The 18,602-nt window shown below is 42.5% G+C and overlaps 1 protein-coding gene across 8 annotated transcripts in view; it reads left to right on the forward strand.

Annotated features, from left to right (window-relative positions):
• The first annotated feature begins 3,013 nt into the window (after nucleotides 1–3,013).
• Nucleotides 3,014–18,602, forward strand: part of EPS8 (EGFR pathway substrate 8, signaling adaptor) — a 219,117-nt gene continuing 203,528 nt past the window's right edge. For 4 of the 8 annotated variants that reach the window (XM_073319138.2, XM_073319198.2, XM_073319194.2 and 1 more), the window contains exon 1: nucleotides 3,212–3,301. The gene's annotated coding sequence lies outside the window, so the exon portion shown is untranslated. Of the gene's footprint in view, nucleotides 3,302–3,663; nucleotides 3,855–18,602 lie in introns of those variants that run through there. The other 4 variants (XM_078849700.1, XM_073319175.2, XM_073319206.2 and 1 more) reach the window with 3 other exon arrangements.

The following is an 18,602-nucleotide window of genomic DNA, read 5'->3' on the forward strand; positions in this document are numbered from 1 at the left end:
GGAGGCCAATACCCTCGAATTGTGTCCACAGTACCCCAAATTCGACCCGGCAAGGCCGATTTAAGCGCTAATCCACTTGTCAGGGGTGGAGTAAGGAAATCGATTTTAAGAGCCCTTTAAGTCGAAAAAAAGGGCTTCATCGTGCGGACGGGTGCAGGTTTACATCGATTTAACGCTGCTAAATTCGACCTAAAGTCCTAGTGTAGACCAGGGCTCACTTTCTATCTTTTGGGTCACCTGATCTCTCTCTGTCCTTCTCTAGCTTCCCCTACACTCACTCTTACTTGTCTTCTGTGCCTCAACACACAGCTCCAGGAAAGGCACATATGGATTCATCAATGCCTGATGCCTAACACACCCAGGAAAGTGCTCCTGGGAGCCTTAGAAGGAACACTAAGCCCTCCAGGGGAATCAGAAATTCTTTCTTCTAGGAGATGAGAGATCAGACAGCAGCTCCTTCCCATCAAGCTACCATGACCAGCAGCAGCATTTGTCCTCAGCCCTGCCATGAGACCAAGGGCCACCCAACCACCCCTTGCAAGACATGTCTTCAACTGTTTCAGAGCAACTAATTAATCACATTTTTTTAGATTTGTTGAAGGTTTTCTCTGTGATACATAAATATAGCTTCCAGTGTTATTTTCCCCAGTGCTTGTTGCTTCACGAGAAATTTCTGGTTTTTGCTAGAAGACCCTGTGGCAGAGCAGAGGATTGCTGGGACTGCAGAGTTACTATTAGCTGCAATCTGAGCTCTGGTGTTCCTGGTCCAGAGCTGGGGAGGAGGGAATGTTTGTCAGACTCTTTTTCTTTTTGCTTGTTTTTGTTAAAACCTGTTTAACTCAAAACTCCTGCTGAACAGTTGACAGAAGTTCTACATCTCCACTCTTCAAGTTAGAGCTGGGAAAGTGGCAGCTCTTATTTCATCTCATTATGCTGTCCCCATCTCTCTCACTCTGATTCTGTAATAAACTCCATGCTCCTATGGAATCCTATTGACTTCCAGGGAACTCTGAACAAGCTGAGTCATCTAGCTCCACAAAGCCGCTTGCAGGGTGAAGGCCTAGTTCTCCAGAAAACAACAGCCGCCCAAGGCACAGTTTGATATTCCTTATATTGTTAAAAAACAAACAAAGGTCGACCCTTTTTCTTAACTCTTCGTAAAATCTTTGAGACCACCTTTATGTATCATGAAGACGCAGTAAAGGGGACGGCTGGTGTCCCTGACTTCCCCTCGCCCTGCAGATAAATCCTTGATTTGCATGAAAAGCAAGTGACAGATGTGAGGCAGGATATGCCTAGTGGAAATTCCAGTAGAATCCACCTGCTGTCCTATTGGTTTTTACTGATCTCTTTTGGTTTTTACCGTAGAGCAAAAAATCTGTTGCCTGGTTTTAAAAACTAAGGTCCAATCCTGAAAAGATGAATGATGTTCTTAGCTTTTCCCTTGGTGAGCAGTGCTACTGAAGCCAAAGAGACCACTCACAGTGTATGATTCAGCATGTGTAGGAGGATTTGTCTACATAGGGGGTTATTCCAGAATTTCCCAATTAAGTTCATGTATGGATGCTCTTATTCTGGAATAAGAGCACCCAACCACAGAGTTAATTCGGAATGGTTAATGCATTTAAAATTCGCATCCTACCTTAATGGTCATGCGTTGACAAACCCTAAATCTTTCAGTATTGCCAAACCCAAATATTCCAAAATCAGGAATCAGCCCTCAAAAATCATGAGATTGGCTTACAAGACGTTAACAGTTAAAAATAATACCTTGAGTTCTTTGAATGTATCTTTTGTGCAGGAAACTTTCATGAATGGATTTATGTTTACAACCTTTTCTGTGCAGCCATAAGGGCTACTGTTTTCTATATGCTAGCCACAAGGGCTAAAAAAGAAAAACTGAGATTCTCAGGTATAACATGACTCCATGCCTTGCGATCTAAAATGACCCCCCCCCCAATCATGTGACTTGTAGTAAAATAATGAGATTTGGCAAAAGGAGACTCTTCGCTGGGGGCTTACATGTGAGCACTAGTGCCCACGTGTGGAGAGTGAATCATATACATCAGTGTTTGCACAATCAGGGGCTATGTAGTTCCAGATGGAACCACTCTAAAATAAACCAGCTGAAAAACGTCATTCGAATTTTCCACTTGCGTTGGCAGACTCCATCCTCATACTAGATTAATTTGAAGGCAGGTTTTACAATATCCGCTTTTATGATGATGGGTTTCATTTGTTTGTTTTTGTTTGCAATTGCTCTTATTCATGTTGTCATAGCCTGGGAGACAGCTCTGTAGTTAGCAAACAATCATGCAAATAACACAGAGGAAAAGAGGGCGAGGAGAATATTATTTTTTTGAGCTGAGCGTTATGGAGCTCAGAGATGGGCCGGAAACACAAAGCCCAGCTTCAGATCGGCGTCAGCATTTTGAACACCACGATTTTTGAGGCTCTTCTGACCAACCCTGCATGTAATATCACACGTGCGTGATTCTCACCGAGTTCAGTGGGATGGCTTCTGTGCTTAAGTGCACAAGTGTTTCCAGGATAAAGGTCTTGGGTTCGCATGTTACCGGGACGGGGTTAAAAAAAAGGCAAAACTTCAGAACTAGATCAGGGGCTGGATTCCAGTCTCCTCCCAGCTACTCCAAATGTACGGATTTAGGTTTGAATGTCGGGTTGAACCTCCCCCCCCCGATTATTTCCGTATCGATTTTTCATAAAAAGTACAGCGCGTCTCATTAAGCTTCAGCAAAACTCCCAGTCGTGTACTGTTACTCAGCTGCTTTAACCGGAACAGGTCAGGGCGGTGATTTCACCTCCCCTGCGACACACACACCACGGGGGTAAAAGCGAGCGGGATCGAGCGGGTCTGAACACCAGGTGAGTGCGGACGCGGCTCCGCTCCCCCGATGCGGGGAAGAATACGGCCAGCAGGCGGCGCTCGGGTCTGCGGAAAGCCTGAGCGCAGCGGCGGGCGCTTTGGAAGCCTGAGCTGCGTCCTCCCCTCGCGGCTGCACTTTGTTCCACGAGCAGCAGCAGGCGCCGCCGCCGCCCCGGGCTGGAGAAAGCCAGAACTGGTGGGGGAGCAGCGTAACCTGGGTGCCTCCTTCCCCGAGGCTTGCTTCTCTATGCGCCGGAGAGAGCCCTCCCGGCGGGGGGTCACGCCTTGGCCACCTCGCGCCTAGGGCTGGGGGGATTTCCCTGCCGCCCCCCGCCCCCCCAACCCGCGCAAGGGAAGCCCGGCGGCGGCCCATCAGCTGCTGCCTGCAAGGGAAGGAAAACAACCCCTCCAAAGGTAAGCGGCTCCCAAAGGCAGCAGCAGCAGGGACTTGTGGCGGGCTGGAGCGTTCCCGGCTCGTCGGGTCCCCTTTCCGTGCTCCTTTAACCCCGCCACACACACACACGGTGGGGTTTTGTTTTTGCAGGTGTGCCTGTTTTTTTAATATGGCGAATTGCAATGTCCACTGCCACCCTCCCTTCCCCCGTTTCAACTGGTGTGTGTGTGTGGGGGGGGGTACAGACGGGAAGCCCTCAGGCTGGGAGCTTTGAGTGTGTTAGTCCTTCAGGATCTGCCAGGGGACTCCTTCCCCAGCGTAGTTCAGACCTATGCTATCCAAGCAGAGGGAGAGGGGTTTTGTTTTTTATTCTGCCCCCGCCCCCGTCAGGGTGTTGGGGAGACAAACGCTGATGTGTCTCTAATTTTTCCTGGTAACTTGAGCTGCAGCTGCCAGACCTGCTCTCTGATCTTGTCAGCTGGGCTTCCACCACGGGATTTTATTGTCTCCCTGGGGTAGAGATGCTGTTTGAAGTACTGGTACCTGTGTGTTAACGACTTCCCGCCCCTTTAGGTAAGGTGACCCGACTCATGTTATCAATTTGTCAATATCAGACAATGTCCTAACTAGGGGGATTTGGGCAAGAGGGGTTAACAGTGTAAGACTAGTGTATCTGTTTTCTCTGTGCCCGTCCCCCCTTTTAGCAGGTGATTTGGCTCTTCTTCATTATAGTGCCACTTTCTGGCTTTTCTGAAGGCGGCTCTTCTTGTCTGTGACTGACAACATTCACTCTTTTTTTGGTAGGATACCTGTGTCTGTCCCACTCCGTTTTACTCCTTTTTTGTCTCTGATCTTCTCTTTTCAACCCTTTCCCCCACTCTTTGCTAAATTCTCTTGGCATTCCCTCCCTCCCTGCTTGGTCTAGGCTCTAACACCTGTGGTGGTCTTACTTAAGTGATCCCCAGCAGGACTACGTACACCATGATTTCCGAGGGGGATGAATATTTTTGGATTGTGAGTGAGCACCCAAAAAGCAGCTGGGAATAAAACCTGGCTTAAAAATGGTTAGTAGCAACCATAAAAATAGCTAGAAGGACAGATGTTACTACTTCGTTGTTCTCCTCCCTTTCCTTAATTTTAGTATCATGGTAGAGCAGATGAAATATAAACTGCAGCCATAAAACCCCATTGACCTCAATGGGATTGTATATATATATATAAGTAATAGTGGAATTTTCATTTAAAATGAAGTACAGAGGAGGAACTAATGCTCTTTGTTTTCTATATGATGAAACTTGTGTTCAGATGTACACTCAGTAGGGGGTTTTCTGACTTTTCCATAGCGTGGGCAACATCTTAACAGGGTGTGTCTTGGACATCTTCCCTCCCATTTCTGATCATGCTGCCCTTCCCTTTCCATTTGCCCTTGCACAACATCCGATGTCAGCTACCAAAACTGTGTATGTGGGAAGGTAATGTTAGCCAAACATTTGTGTACTTAGCAGCTGGAAATGAGGAGAGTAAGCGCCATATGCCCAAGCACCTCTCCATGGAGCACCGGGGCAAGTGCTTCACGGACCATTGTTTGACTACTGCTGCATTAGGCTGTATGTGAGATGAGTGTGGCATTCTCAGCTTAGTTTTTAATGACCAGTAGGGGACCTGAGATATTTTTAAAGGTTCATGTGACATAAGAAAGGTGCTCTGCATTCTGTCTTGGTGTCCATGCTGTTAATAAAACTTTTGTATCGACAATGAGCAGGTTTGGTCTAAGGACATCATGGAGCTAATTGCCAGGTATATTCTTTGTACAAGGACTGTCTTGTACACGGCTAGTGAATAAGTGTTGTTGGCAGATTTGTATCTTTAGTCAGGGTAACATGATACTTAATTCAGATCTCCACTTGGGCAAACGCACTTCTGGCTTTTCTTTTTCTTTTTCGTATATTTTTATTTTATTGGTGTGGACTGTATTAACACAATTGTCTTTGAACATTATTTTTATTGTACAACAAGTTATGAAACCCTCTAGGATTACACTATAGGTGTGTGTGTGTGTATATATGTATATACTGTGAAGTTTTTGTATCTGACTCTTCTTGGTCTTTGATCTAAAATTTTTGGAATAGTTGTATCTGACAGGTGCAATTGGGAAGAAGTAAATACAAATAAATATCCAATTAGAAGGAATACACTGTGATTGAGAGTTACCAGGACATACATAAATTATTATATAGAATACTCTCAGTTTTAATCTCTGCATTTTGCAGTAATTTCTTTCAGTCAGATGTTAACTTCACACATGAAATACATTTCCAGCTGGACTGCAAATCATATCGTAGAATATCCAGGTTGGAAGGGACCTCAGGAGGTCATCTAGTCCAACTCTCTGCTCAAAGCAGGACCAATCCCCAACTAAATCATCCCAGCCATGTAAAATCTCTTCTGTTAATTGCAGCATTTTTTTTTCCCTGTGGGTGAAAGTTAAACACATAAAGTTAAATAATTGGGGCCTCCAGAGCCTAAATATATGAAAACTTCTCCCTTTGCAACTGCAGTGGAATAATAGAAAACTCGAAGGCACACATGGTAAGGACTGCAGTTACAGAATGCTTGCTTTCTTTTCAGTGACTAGTATTTGCTTCTCTATCATCCTTCTCTCAAGTCCTGTGTCATCCAGTAAACTGGGAGGCCTTGTGTCCTTGGTCCTCCAACGTTTTTCTTTGAGTATTACAGAATCTCTTCTCTTTAACCTGAGTGGCTGGTAGCCAGCAAGAAAAGTGATTTAACGCCTTTGAACAATGCTGTCTCAATCCTCCAATTAGAAAAAGTTCCAGTGGTGCTTTACACTGCTGTGTGTATTGATTTTCCTGAAACGGCTGGAGTAGACCACCTTCATGTGGTGAGGCTTGTTTTTTTATATTTTCTTTGGTACAAAATTTTCTTGCTGGCTACCAGCCACTCAGGTTAAAGAGAAGAGATCCAAAGTTTTCAAACATCCTGGTTCTGAATTGGTTTTCCAAGTATTCTATGCAATGGTTTGCAACTACACTGCTTTTAGCCATCTTTTTGATATGTCTTTATTAATGTGTGTTGCAGTTATCAATGGCTTTAACCTTCTTGAAGCTTTTACCTTTTCATTGTTTTCCCTATTGCAGTCTCTAATTAAATGGTCTCTGTCACTTGAAAATCACCTTTTTGTCTGAAAATCTTGTACTTACTATAGTTATGAGGAATAGCTATGTTTCTGATCCTGCAAACATATACACTTATTAAACTTTAAGCAAGTGAGTGGTTTTGCTTAAAACAGTAGGACTGCTGGTGTGCATAAAATTAAGCATTTGTGCAAGTGTTTGCGATACTGAGACCTTTGGTTGCTCTAACTGAAAGATTAGAGAAAATATGTTTTAATATGTTTGTACATTTGATAACTTTTTGTGCAGAGTCAGTTTTGCTGTTCCCTTGTAAAATTAGTAATTTTCTTCCTGGTTGAAAATATCTCAATTAACATTCATGTGGGAGCAGAAAAACCCTTCTCTTCTGTCCCCCACCATGTTTTTTTTTGTTTTTTTTTTTTAAAAGCCAGGATATACAATCCAAAAAGTGCTGTGTCAGAAACTAGTCAGTTTTAAAAAAAATAGACCTTGTCAGGTTGAACTTAGAGCTTATCTCCATTTTGATCTGAGACCCAAATTCCCACAAAGTCTAATGCATGTACAAGATGTCCTAAATAGTCTCATTGCGACAAAACTGCTCACATGCTTAAAGTTAAGCACTGTGACCCAAGAACCCTTTAGTGCCAACTGGCAAGGGGGTTACAGAATGTCCTGATTCCGGTATGTAGGTTTTGGTTCACCAAAGAGGTCATGTAAGGTCTTAAATGAAAGCGGGGTCACATTCATCATTAGTATCCTTGTGAAATGTGTGTACAGACAATACTGTAGGGAGTAATGTGTTTATCCTGAAAATATGTTTTAAAGTCTGGTTTCAGAGTAGCAGCCGTGTTAGTCTGTATTCACAAAAAGAAAAGGAGTACTTGTGGCACCTTAGAGACTAATAAATTTATTTGAGCATAAGCTTTCTTGAGCTACAGCTCACTTCATCGGACGCATTCAGTGGAGAATGCATCCACTGAATGCATCTGATGAAGTGAGCTGTAGCTCACGAAAGCTTATGCTCAAATAAATGTTAGTCTCTAAGGTGCCACAAGCACTCCTTTTCTTTTTGTTTTAAAGTCTGTATCAAAGCAAGCTTGACAAACAGGTTTTCTATCAGCTGAGGGATGTTTATTCACCTGTCTCCCTGTTGAGATGTAAATTAAGTATTGTCTCCTTCACAATGAGTCTCCCATCACTGATCTAAGCTGAATGTAAAAATTCCAAATGGGAACTAAGAGCTAGAGAAACACAGCAATGGAAGAGAATCTTCTCTTGTGATACACTTCAGAGTTTTACTGAACTGTATTCAGTGAACAAAGATACCCCATCATCTTGCAACTGGGAAATAAACGGCCGGTGTGTTTACATTCATTAAAATGGGATCTCAACCAACCTTGGTTGAAATGTTGCAGAGGACCCTTGGGGTGAGGTAAAGCTAAATGTGGTCTCTAGAAAGTGTGTTATGATTTTATTTTATATGTAACTTTGTTTCCCTTTTGCTTACTCGCTGTCCCTCGAATCTTGCGTTTTTGATAACATGCTTATTGTTGTTCTCACTATAAATATGTGGTAGTGCTGTGGTATTAAGCGAGGTGCTGATCTTGAGCTGAATCATACGAGCTGGTGTGCATGCTGTCCCTCTGGGGACAGCAGACCTGGAATTTCTGTGAGTGTTCAGTAGTTCAGCTGGACGCTACTGGGGAGCGCTTCAAAGGGGTTTGCGGACTAGAGTGTGCACCTATTGCTAACCTGCAAAGCAAGGTAAGGGCTAGGACTGCCCAGATGAGAGTGCTTGGGTGGCTAACAGGCTGGTGATATCAGGGAGCTGACACCCAGTTAAGCACAAGCACGTCTACTTCTCAGTGGAGCCAGGTAGGGAACAAGGTGATGCTGAGTCCTGGGTACCCTGAGAACCGACACAAGCACATGTATATCCGTGCGCAAGATCAGGGCCTTGGGTGTTCTATGTAACTGTAATAGGTCAAACATTTCAGACTTCTATTTTTCAGTTGGGCTACACAAATGAGCAAAATTACATATGCCATGAATCTTTGTGGGAGCAAATAATTAAGCAATCAATTTGCAAATATCTAGACGATAAGGTGATAAGTAACACTCAGCATGGATTTGTCAAGAACAAATCCTATCAAACCAAACTGATAGCTTTCTTTGACAGGGTAACAAGCCGTGTGGGTAGGGGAGAAGCGGTAGATGTGGTATATCTTGACTTTAGTAAAGCTTTTGATACTGTGTCACATAACCTTCTCATAAACAAACTAGGGAAATGCAACCTAGATGGAGCTACTTTAAGGTGAGTGCAGAACTGATTGGAAAATTGTTACCTGAAAGTAGTTATCAGTGGTTCACAATCATGCTGGAAGGGCATAACAACGAGTGGGGTACCTCAAGGATCAGTTCTGGATCTGGTTCTGTTCAATGATTTTGATAATGGCATAGTACACTTATAAAGTTTGCAGAAGATACCAAGCTGGGAGGGGTTGCAAGCGCTTTGGAGGAAAGGATTAAAATTCAAAATGGTCTGAAGTAAATAGGATGAAATTCAATAAGGACAAATGCAAAGTACTCCATTTAGGGAGAAACAATCAGCTGCACACATACAAAATGGGAAATGACTGCCTAGGAAGGAGTACTGTGGAAAGGGATCTGAGTCATTGTGGACCACAAGCTAAATGAGAGTCAACAGAGGGGGAAAAAAAAGCGAATGTCATTCCTGGATGTATTAGCAAGAATGTTGTAAGCAAGACACGAGAAGTAATTCTTCTGATCTACTCTGCGCTGATTAGGCTTCAACTGGAGTATTGAGTCCAGTTCTGGATGCCACATTTCAGGAAAAATGTGGCCAAATTTGAAAAAGTCCAGAGAAGAGCAACAAAAATGATTAAAGTTCTAGAAAACATGACCTGTGAGGGAAGACTGAAAAAATCGGGTTTGTTTACTCTGGAAAAGAGAAGACTGAGAGGGGATGTAACAGTCATCAAGTACATAAAAGGTTGTTACAAGGAGGAGGGAGAAGAATTGTTCTTCTTAACCTCAGTATAGGACAAGAAGCAATGGGCTTAAATTGCAGCAAGGGAGGTTAAGGTTGGACATTAGGAAAAACTTCCTGTCAGGGTGGTTAAGCACTGGAATAAACTGCCTAGGGAGGTTGTGGAATCTCCATCATTGGAGATTTTTAAGAGCAGGTTAGACAAACACCTGTCAGGGATGGTCTAGATCAGGGGTGGCTAACCTGTGGCTCCGGAGCCACATGCGGCTCTTCAGAAGTTTAATATGCGGCTCCTTCTATAGGTACCAAGTCCGGGTCTGGAGCTACAGGCGCCTAGTTTCCAGTGTGCCGGGGGGGCTCACTGCTCAACCTCTGGCTCTGCCACAGGCCCTGCACCCACTCTGCCCCCTCTCCTGGGCCTGCTATGCCTTCACTCCTTCCACTCCGCTCCGAGCCTCTTGCACGCCACGAAACAGCTGATCGGGAGGTGTGGGGAGGGAGGGAGAGGTGCTGATCAGTGCGGCTGCCAGTGGGTGGGAGGTGCTGGGAGTGGGCGGGGGGGAGCTGATGCGGGGGCTGCTGACGTATTACTGTGGCTCTTTGGCAACGTACATTGGTAAATTCTGGCTCCTTCTCAGGCTCAGGTTGGCCACCCCTGGTCTAGATAATACTTAGTCCTGCCATGAGTGCAGGGGGCTGGATTAGATGACCTTTCGAGATCCCTTCCAGTCCTATGATTCTATGATCTTGTGTCTTGTGACACTTCAGATATGTTGGCTTGTTTTATTTCAGTGAAATATCGAAAAGCTGTTCCCTTCCCCGCCAGCATTTTGAGACTGATATCTCTGGAGAGCGATGATAGGACTTGCTGTGAATGGTAAAATGTTTGCCACAACACTGGAAAATCAGTCAGCTTCCAAATCATGCTAATAGTCCAGTGTGTTAAACCAGGCATTGTGCAGGTCTATCCTTATTTTAAGGGCTATTATTAATGGGTGTGTGTTAACATTTAATAGAAGTTTTATCTTTAAATTCCATGTTTGCTTGTTATAGTTTGATTTTGATTAGTCCAGGGCTTCAAAAAATACCACACATTGACTAGTTAACCTACCAGCCAGAAGCTAATATGAAAGATGAGGGAAAATTCTATAAGTGAAGTCTACAGGCAACCTTACACACCTAGGCTCAAATCCTCTGAAAGGTACTGAGGCTCCTAACTTTCATTGAAATCAATGGGAGTGAGTGTCTAATTTTCTAAGAGTATCTGGACCCTATTCTCTCTAATGGGAAGAGGCAAGATGGTGGGCTTCCTTCTAAGGTATTGTTCCTTGACCTTGCTTCATCGTCTGTATTGGCCTCACTTCCAGGTGTGTAAGGAAGATGCTTTTTCAGGTGACAATCTTTGCTGGAAGTGAGAGGAAGTTTATGCTGATTCCCTGGCCCACTTCGGAACCTTCTGGCAGCTCTAGGGGACACAAAAGCAGGGGTGGTTTCTGAGAACCTGGGAGGAGTTTGCAGAACTGACAGTTAGTTAGCAAAAATATCTTTCACTTTGCAAACTGAGCAAACTTGATTGGAAAGTCTTTCAAGAGAGATTGAATGAGGAACCCTCTGATGTCATTTTGTGGTTTCTCTTTTGATAGGAACCACACTGAAATTAATACTAAAATCAAACACGTGAAAACAGTGGTTTTAATTTTTTGGTATTGATAGAATTGCCAAATAGGTGGCAACAGGCACAATGAAAAGCTTTTATATGGAAAGGCTCCTTAATATTCTGTTCCCCAAGCCCAACTGGAGGAGTAGCTAATTAATGTAATGTGTTTTAAGTGTAGCTAGAGATCTTATTTGGCTCATTCACAGTGTCTAGAGATGATGATTTATCTATAAATTTGAATGCCTAAGAATGTGTTAGGCACATTGGAGAGACAGGTAAAGACATGCTGGTGCCTACTGAATGTATGTTGCTTCCTCAGTGGTTCCCAGAAATACCTACGTTCTCTGATGGTGTGTATTAATTTTGTTTTAATTAGAAGGTTGTTTAGAGCTCTGTAGAATAAAGCTGCTTTATCTTGACTCCCAGGTACTTCAGATTAAACCCACTGCAATATCACTGCCTTAGTGCTTGCCACCCAAGGATATTTTTAGCAGGAGAATAAAGGGTTGTGTTATGGGGATGGGGTTGGTTGGTATTGCTTATTGATTTTGTTATTCTGTGAGTAAAAACTCTGTTTACCCGTGTAGAAAAACAGGCACTGAGCTTGCTGCTATTAATTTCCTTAAGACACTAAAATGCTGGCTCGAGCAGCTGAGAAAATCAAAGTCACGTTAGCAATACCTTTTCATCTGTTGGTTACTGACAGGTCCAAAAACACTGGGCAAGTAAAGTGTTTAATTTACACCTGCTGCAGTTTTACAAAGTCTGAGCTTAAAAAGGAAAAATCTCATGAGACTGAACAAGCATATTTATTCTCTTAACACTTACACTATATAGTGTGATTTAACAAGATCGCAAAGAGTGTTTTAGCAATGTTTTCACGTTGGGTGGTTGAAATTCAACATTACTGTGACTCATTTGCTTTGTGCACTGGTGACTTCTGCCTTAAATATATGACTCTGGTTAAGAGGTTTCAGAGGAACAGCCGTGTTAGTCTGTATTCGCAAAAAGAAAAGGAGTACTTGTGGCACCTTAGAGACTAACCAATTTATTTGAGCATGAGCTTTCGTGAGCTACAGCTCACTTCATCAGATGTTTACCGTGGAAACTGCAGCAGACTTTATATACACACAGAAATCATGAAACAATACCTCCTCCCACCCCACTGTCCTGCTGGTAATAGCTTATCTAAAGTGATCAACAGGTGGGACATTTCCAGCACAAATCCAGGTTTTCTCACCCTCCACCCCCCCACACAAATTCACTCTCCTGCTGGTGCTAGCCCATCCAAAGTGACAACTCTTTACATAATCAAGTCGGGCTATTTCCTGCATAGATCAAGGTTTTCTCACATCCCCCCCACCCCCATACACACACAAACTCACTCTCCTGCTGGTAATAGCTCATCTAAACTGACCATTCTCCAGGTTTAAATCCAAGTTAAACCAGAACATCTGGGGGGGGGGGGGTAGGAAAAAACAAGAGGACACAGGCTACCTTGCATAATGACTTAGCCACTCCCAGTCTCTATTTAAGCCTAAATTAATAGTATCCAATTTGCAAATGAATTCCAATTCAGCAGTTTCTCGCTGGAGTCTGGATTTGAAGTTTTTTTGTTTTAAGATAGCGACCTTCATGTCTGTGATTGCGTGACCAGAGAGATTGAAGTGTTCTCCGACTGGTTTATGAATGTTATAATTCTTGACATCTGATTTGTGTCCATTTATTCTTTTACGTAGAGACTGTCCAGTTTGACCAATGTACATGGCAGAGGGGCATTGCTGGCACATGATGGCATAGATCACATTGGTGGATGTGCAGGTGAACGAGCCTCTGATAGTGTGGCTGATGTTATTAGGCCCTGTGATGGTGTCCCCTGAATAGATATGTGGGCACAATTGGCAACGGGCTTTGTTGCAAGGATAAGTTCCTGGGTTAGTGGTTCTGTTGTGTGGTATGTGGTTGTTGGTGAGTATTTGCTTCAGGTTGCGGGGCTGTCTGTAGGCAAGGACTGGCCTGTCTCCCAAGACTTGTGAGAGTGTTGGGTCATCCTTTAGGATAGGTTGTAGATCCTTAATAATGCGTTGGAGGGGTTTTAGTTGGGGGCTGAAGGTGACGGCTAGTGGCGTTCTGTTATTTTCTTTGTTAGGCCTGTCCTGTAGTAGGTAACTTCTGGGAGGTTAAGAGGTTTGTTCTTTCTTCCCTGTGTGGAAGAGAGAACTAATATTATTCCAGCCTTCTGCAGTGCTCTTCTCACAAATGTTCAAAACTTTTTTTTTGCTAGTGGAGTCGGGCTCTTGACATCTTCTTGTTCTAGAGCTTTGCCTCCTCTCTCTGTCACAGTGAGTTCTACTCAGTGCTTGATTTGTGCAAAGGCTGAAGGCACCTCTGTCTGGGCTTGCTGCATCAGTTATGAATGTAAAAAAGTTGCTTGAGGCCCGGAATGTAATTGCTTGAGCCCTGGCACCCCTTTCTTTACAAAATAAGCACTGGTTCTGCTTGCTTTTGACAGTGCTCTTGGGATGCCTTCATCCTTCCAGCCGAATCTCGGACACTTTCCAGAGCAGTTGTCTTAAAATTGAATCTGGCCTAATTATTCTTGAGGAGTATGTTGCGCTTTGTTGCGTTAGCCTCTAATTTATAGGCTGGGATTTTCAAAGGCACCCGAGGGAGTTAGGTGCCTCACTCTTTCAAGCCCCTTGGAAAATCACAGTTTCTCATGAATATTTTGGAGCAAATGTAGAAAAAAGTAGGCATTCAGTGGTCTGAATTTACAAGTGCTCAGATTCATTGGAGAGTTTAGCAACTCTAATCTCTAAAGTTATCCAGAAAAGAAGATGGAAATACTGGGGATATGTGTTAAGAATGAAGCCAGAACATCTGCCATGGCAGGAGTGCTATTGGACAGCTGGAGGAACACCCAGAAGGAGCCAGCTAAAAGAATCCCTCTGTTGAACATTACATAGAGGACATGCAAAGAGTGGCCCAGATTAGATAGGGCACGCACCAGGCTCCACCATCCCTAAGTGACATCTGATATGGGAAAGATTTGGATTCAGATTAATGACTGTATTATGAATGGTTTATGTATTAGAAACCTTTGTACTACAGTGGAATATTCATCTTGTTTTTTCAGCTACCCAGTGTAATTCTGTAGTATTATGAATGATGATAAATTGAGTTCTTGCTCTGAAATCTAGTCATACCGTGGTTTTGGGTTTGTTTTTTTTATTAAAAGAGAGCTTGATGATCTCCTGGCCTTTTAATAAATGGAAAAGTCAGTCATATATTTATGTGCCTCTAAAATAATTTGCAGCTTCACAAATTATGTCCCAAGAAACCTGTGCGAGCATTCCATTGACTTTAGTTGCAGTTTTATAGGTTAATCCAAAGGCAGAATTTGGGGCCTACTAGATTACTTATGTAATTTTACACTTTTTTTCTCCTCTTGGATGTCCCATCATCAGCTCTCTTAATCTTGCCACAATGGACCATTTTATCTGTGCTCCTAATTCCTCTCCTCTACTTCTATCATTATTTACAGATCCACAATCCTTCCTGTGTTCTCACACCATTGGTGTAATTTTTATCTCTTTTTTTATTTATTTTTTCCTTTGTCTGTGTCTAGGGATAAAGAATGGTCTGGGAGTTAGGAGGGATGTCTTCATCTGCTCCTTCAGTACTGAGTGGTGTTATGTGAACAAAAAACGGGAACCAAATTGCTCCTGAGATCTTATCCTGGAGGAAACTGACACACTTTGTGGTCTGGTGCAAGTCTTTTATAGCCACAGTTTCAGAGGTGCTCAATTCTCCTGTATCTTGGACTTGACTTGCTGGTCCCTCTAGTCCAGTATCTTGTATCTGACAGTGCCAGAATCTTCAGAGCAGTAGGCAGTTATGGCATAACCTGCTCAATGGGAAATCTTCTGTTTAATCCCTATTGGTCAGAGGGAGGCGCAAATGCATCTATTAAACTCTTGAGGTTCTGTAACCCTTAGTGTATGTAACTCTGGATGTTCTTATTATCCATGTTGTTGTTAGCACCTAGGAGTTCCAGTCATGGATCAGATACCCATTGTGCTGGTGCTATACAAACACAGAACACAAAGATGGTCCTAGCCCAAAGAGTTGATGGTCTAAATGAAGTAATTGGCCTTGGTAATACATGTTTCACTTCTGCCTCCGTTTTCCCATTTGTAAAATGGGTAGTATCTCCATCTCAGCAGTTTTGTGGTGATTACTTAAGCAAATGTTTGTACAGACTGAAGATGTGAAGCACTACATAAATGTGAAGTAGTATTATTTTTATTAGCAGCTGGTTCATCCTAATTGCAGCAATAAAAGTTCCAATACTAATGGCAGCATTATACTTGTTCTGTGTTGACTGGCTTTCCTGGTTATTAGGTTCCTAAGAGCTTCTGCCTTGCCATTGCTTTATTCAGGAAATGAGCCTTACGAATATTGAACAAGATAGATAGCCCACTACAATGGTGTTGTAGCACTTGGGATAGATATTTCCTCTTTCAATCAAGTTTGTGTCTTTTTCATGCAATGTAGCACTCTTTCTGCATGCTCTGACATCATCCTAGTACACGGAATCTAGTGCCCCCATTGCAGAGAAACAAGCAAACAATGGAGGTGTTCAGGGTGGTGGTAAAAGTGCTGGTCAAGTCTATACTGAGGACAGGGGAGATGAGCAAAGCTGTCCTCTGATACCTAAACATTGTGAATTACCTAAATGGCTTCAAAAGTACTAGAACTCCACAACTGGAATATAATCTTTTTTTGGAGCATGTACAGTATTAGCAATGAACAGTATTAACTTGGATGTGGTCTGTGCCATTGTGACAGAATACGCTCCTGTATTCACACCCTACACTTGATAGTAGTAATCTTTGTGCAGAATATGCCTTGGAAGGTGTCATTTGAAAACTAATAACTCACTGGACAACAATATCATAACACGTGTGTAACAACATTGTAATTGAAGTTCTGAATATGAGCTGAAATCATGACTGAAGTGTGTGTACCAGAAAGGTCTGGGGAATGGGTAAACTTGTTTTTCAAAGACAAAGGACAAGCTGACACTTGGCCAGGTATCATCAAAGCTGGGCCATCACCTGTTAAGTGACTATTCTTTGGTAAGGAAAGGGGGCAGGAACAACAGATCTGCATCTTAAGCAAACAACTTAGCAACCCACCACCAGACATGATGTCTCCTTGCTCTTAGCTGGAAAGAACTTTATCTAGGGGGCCACCCTCTGGAAGATACATTTCAAAGGGGGATTGAACTATAAAAGTGAGTGGCAAAAACACCCGAAGTTGTATCTCCCTATCCATCTCTCTTGAACCTAAGACAAAAGAATCCAGCTTTGACTTTTTGGGAGTGATCTGAAGATTGGTCAGTATGGCTATTGGAAGCATGTGGTAAGAATTTTACCTTGACAAAGCCTAGTTTGTAAAGTTTTAGTACTAGAAAGTGTTTTATCTTTATTTTTCTTGTAACCATTTCTGACTTTAATGTATTATTGTACTCATTTAAAATCTATATTTTTGTAGCTAAATCTTTTTTTGTTCTGTAATCAAAATTAATCCAGTGTTATGAACTGTGTGGGTAAGTATATTTAGGATGGCAAGTTGTTGTATATTGTTCTCTTACAGGGACAATGGACCTTTAGCTGAGAGCTGGATAATGCCATACAGAATACACATTTTTGGGGGAAAATCCAGGACTGGGAGTGTGTTGATGTCATCCAGCATGTGGTAACCAAGGCTAGTGGAAGGCTGAGTGTGACTGGAGTGCTGCTGACAGGCTGCAGCTATATACAGGCACTCTGGGTGCGACTGGCATGCTGGAAGGCTGTTTGTGAGTGACCAAGGTGACAGCTACAACAGCAAGGCATTGTAAGGCACCCAAGGTTGCAGGACAGGGGTGACAGCCCCCTCAATGGTCTGGATTGCACCCTGAAATGTCATAGCCATCCAGTATGAAAATTAATTGGAAGCCAGCCACTAGCAGTTCTGTTCATCACATTGATATGTAAGAGATGGATTTCTGCTATTTCCCTACATTTATTTTTCCTTTTTGGAAATGTTAGTCTGTGGTTGGAAATGTGAGGAAAGAGACATGGTAATCCATAAATATTAGCTTGTGGGTTTTTTAGATTTGCATTTGTGAAACATCCATGTCTTGGTGCTGAGCTATTTTTATTAACATCCTAGTTCTTATCACATGTAAACAGCTTGTAAAAGGAGGATGGGAACACTGTCTCTAAGCCTCTGATTTCCAAAGTGCAAGGAAGAGAAAGGAAGATTGATTCCAGTGGGCTTGAAGGTAGATCGTGGGCCCCTCCTATCCCCCCCCCTTTTTTTTTTAATTAGTGAAATAAGAGAGAAAAAGAAGTAGCCTGAGGCTACAGAAATATTGGTTGGATTAGCAGTTCTTGCTCATGTAGAAAACTTTTCCTTTGCTATCGGCTTTGAACAGTGCAACTGAAACAGTGACATCTGAAACTAAAAGGAATGAAAATGTAGTGGCTCTCTGGCAAATTACTGGTAGTCTCCCCAGGCCATTTCTCTTCAAGAATACTAAGGGGACAAGAGGGAATGAGGTAATTACAACAAAGAGAACAATTTGGTTAATCTGTTTTTACAGATATATCCTGAGGATTTGATAGGGAAAAGGACCATCCAAGACTTTACAGTATTATTCTGTTGGAATATTAGGAATGGATTAATGTTCATAAAATAGTTTGGCTTTGAGGGAGATTTGTATATTGGATCTCTTTCATTTGTTGTAAATATTAAGATGGGAATATAATGGTTTTGAATAACAGAACGCTTTGTGTAACCTGTTTCAATGTTCTTAATTGCCGATTTATGAGATCTTGATTTTCATATGGGTGTAGTTAGGAATGTCCAGTACCTTCTATTATACTTTTTTTTTAATTGAATAACCCATGTCAGTAGAGAGCGACTGTAGCAAGTGATCAGTTACTATAACTATATTTTAATACCTGATCCATAGCTCATTGACGTCAATAGGAGTCTTTCCATTGACTTCAGTGGGCATTGGATCAGGCCTACATTGATGGTATGCTATTGACAGATAAGCAAGTGATTAATGATTTAGTAGATTGTGGGAGTCATGAATGAACTTGTATTGCCTGAATGGTGGGATATCTTATCTCTGTCAAAGCTGATTTCTAAAAAGGGGGGGGGGGAATATTGGTTCTGATTCCTATTTTGCTTCATATAAACAAACTTTTAGACCACCTTTGAATGTCATTAAGCTTCAAAACAATGTACACACCTATTTATTTTTTCTTTTGCCGGTCCCTCTAAAATCAGGCCTGGGTTGTACAGCTGCCAAGTCCATTTGACTTCCAAGTCAAAATAGCTAAGAACATAGAGGCGTGTGATGTGACACACTTATGAATCTTTATAGTCCACCCTAGTTAAAACTGGGAGCTGAATTCAGAGAAGTTTGAAACACAGCT

The sequence above is a fragment of the Lepidochelys kempii genome, chromosome 1, assembly GCF_965140285.1.
Source record: "Lepidochelys kempii isolate rLepKem1 chromosome 1, rLepKem1.hap1, whole genome shotgun sequence".
Taxonomy (NCBI): Eukaryota; Metazoa; Chordata; order Testudines; family Cheloniidae; genus Lepidochelys; species Lepidochelys kempii.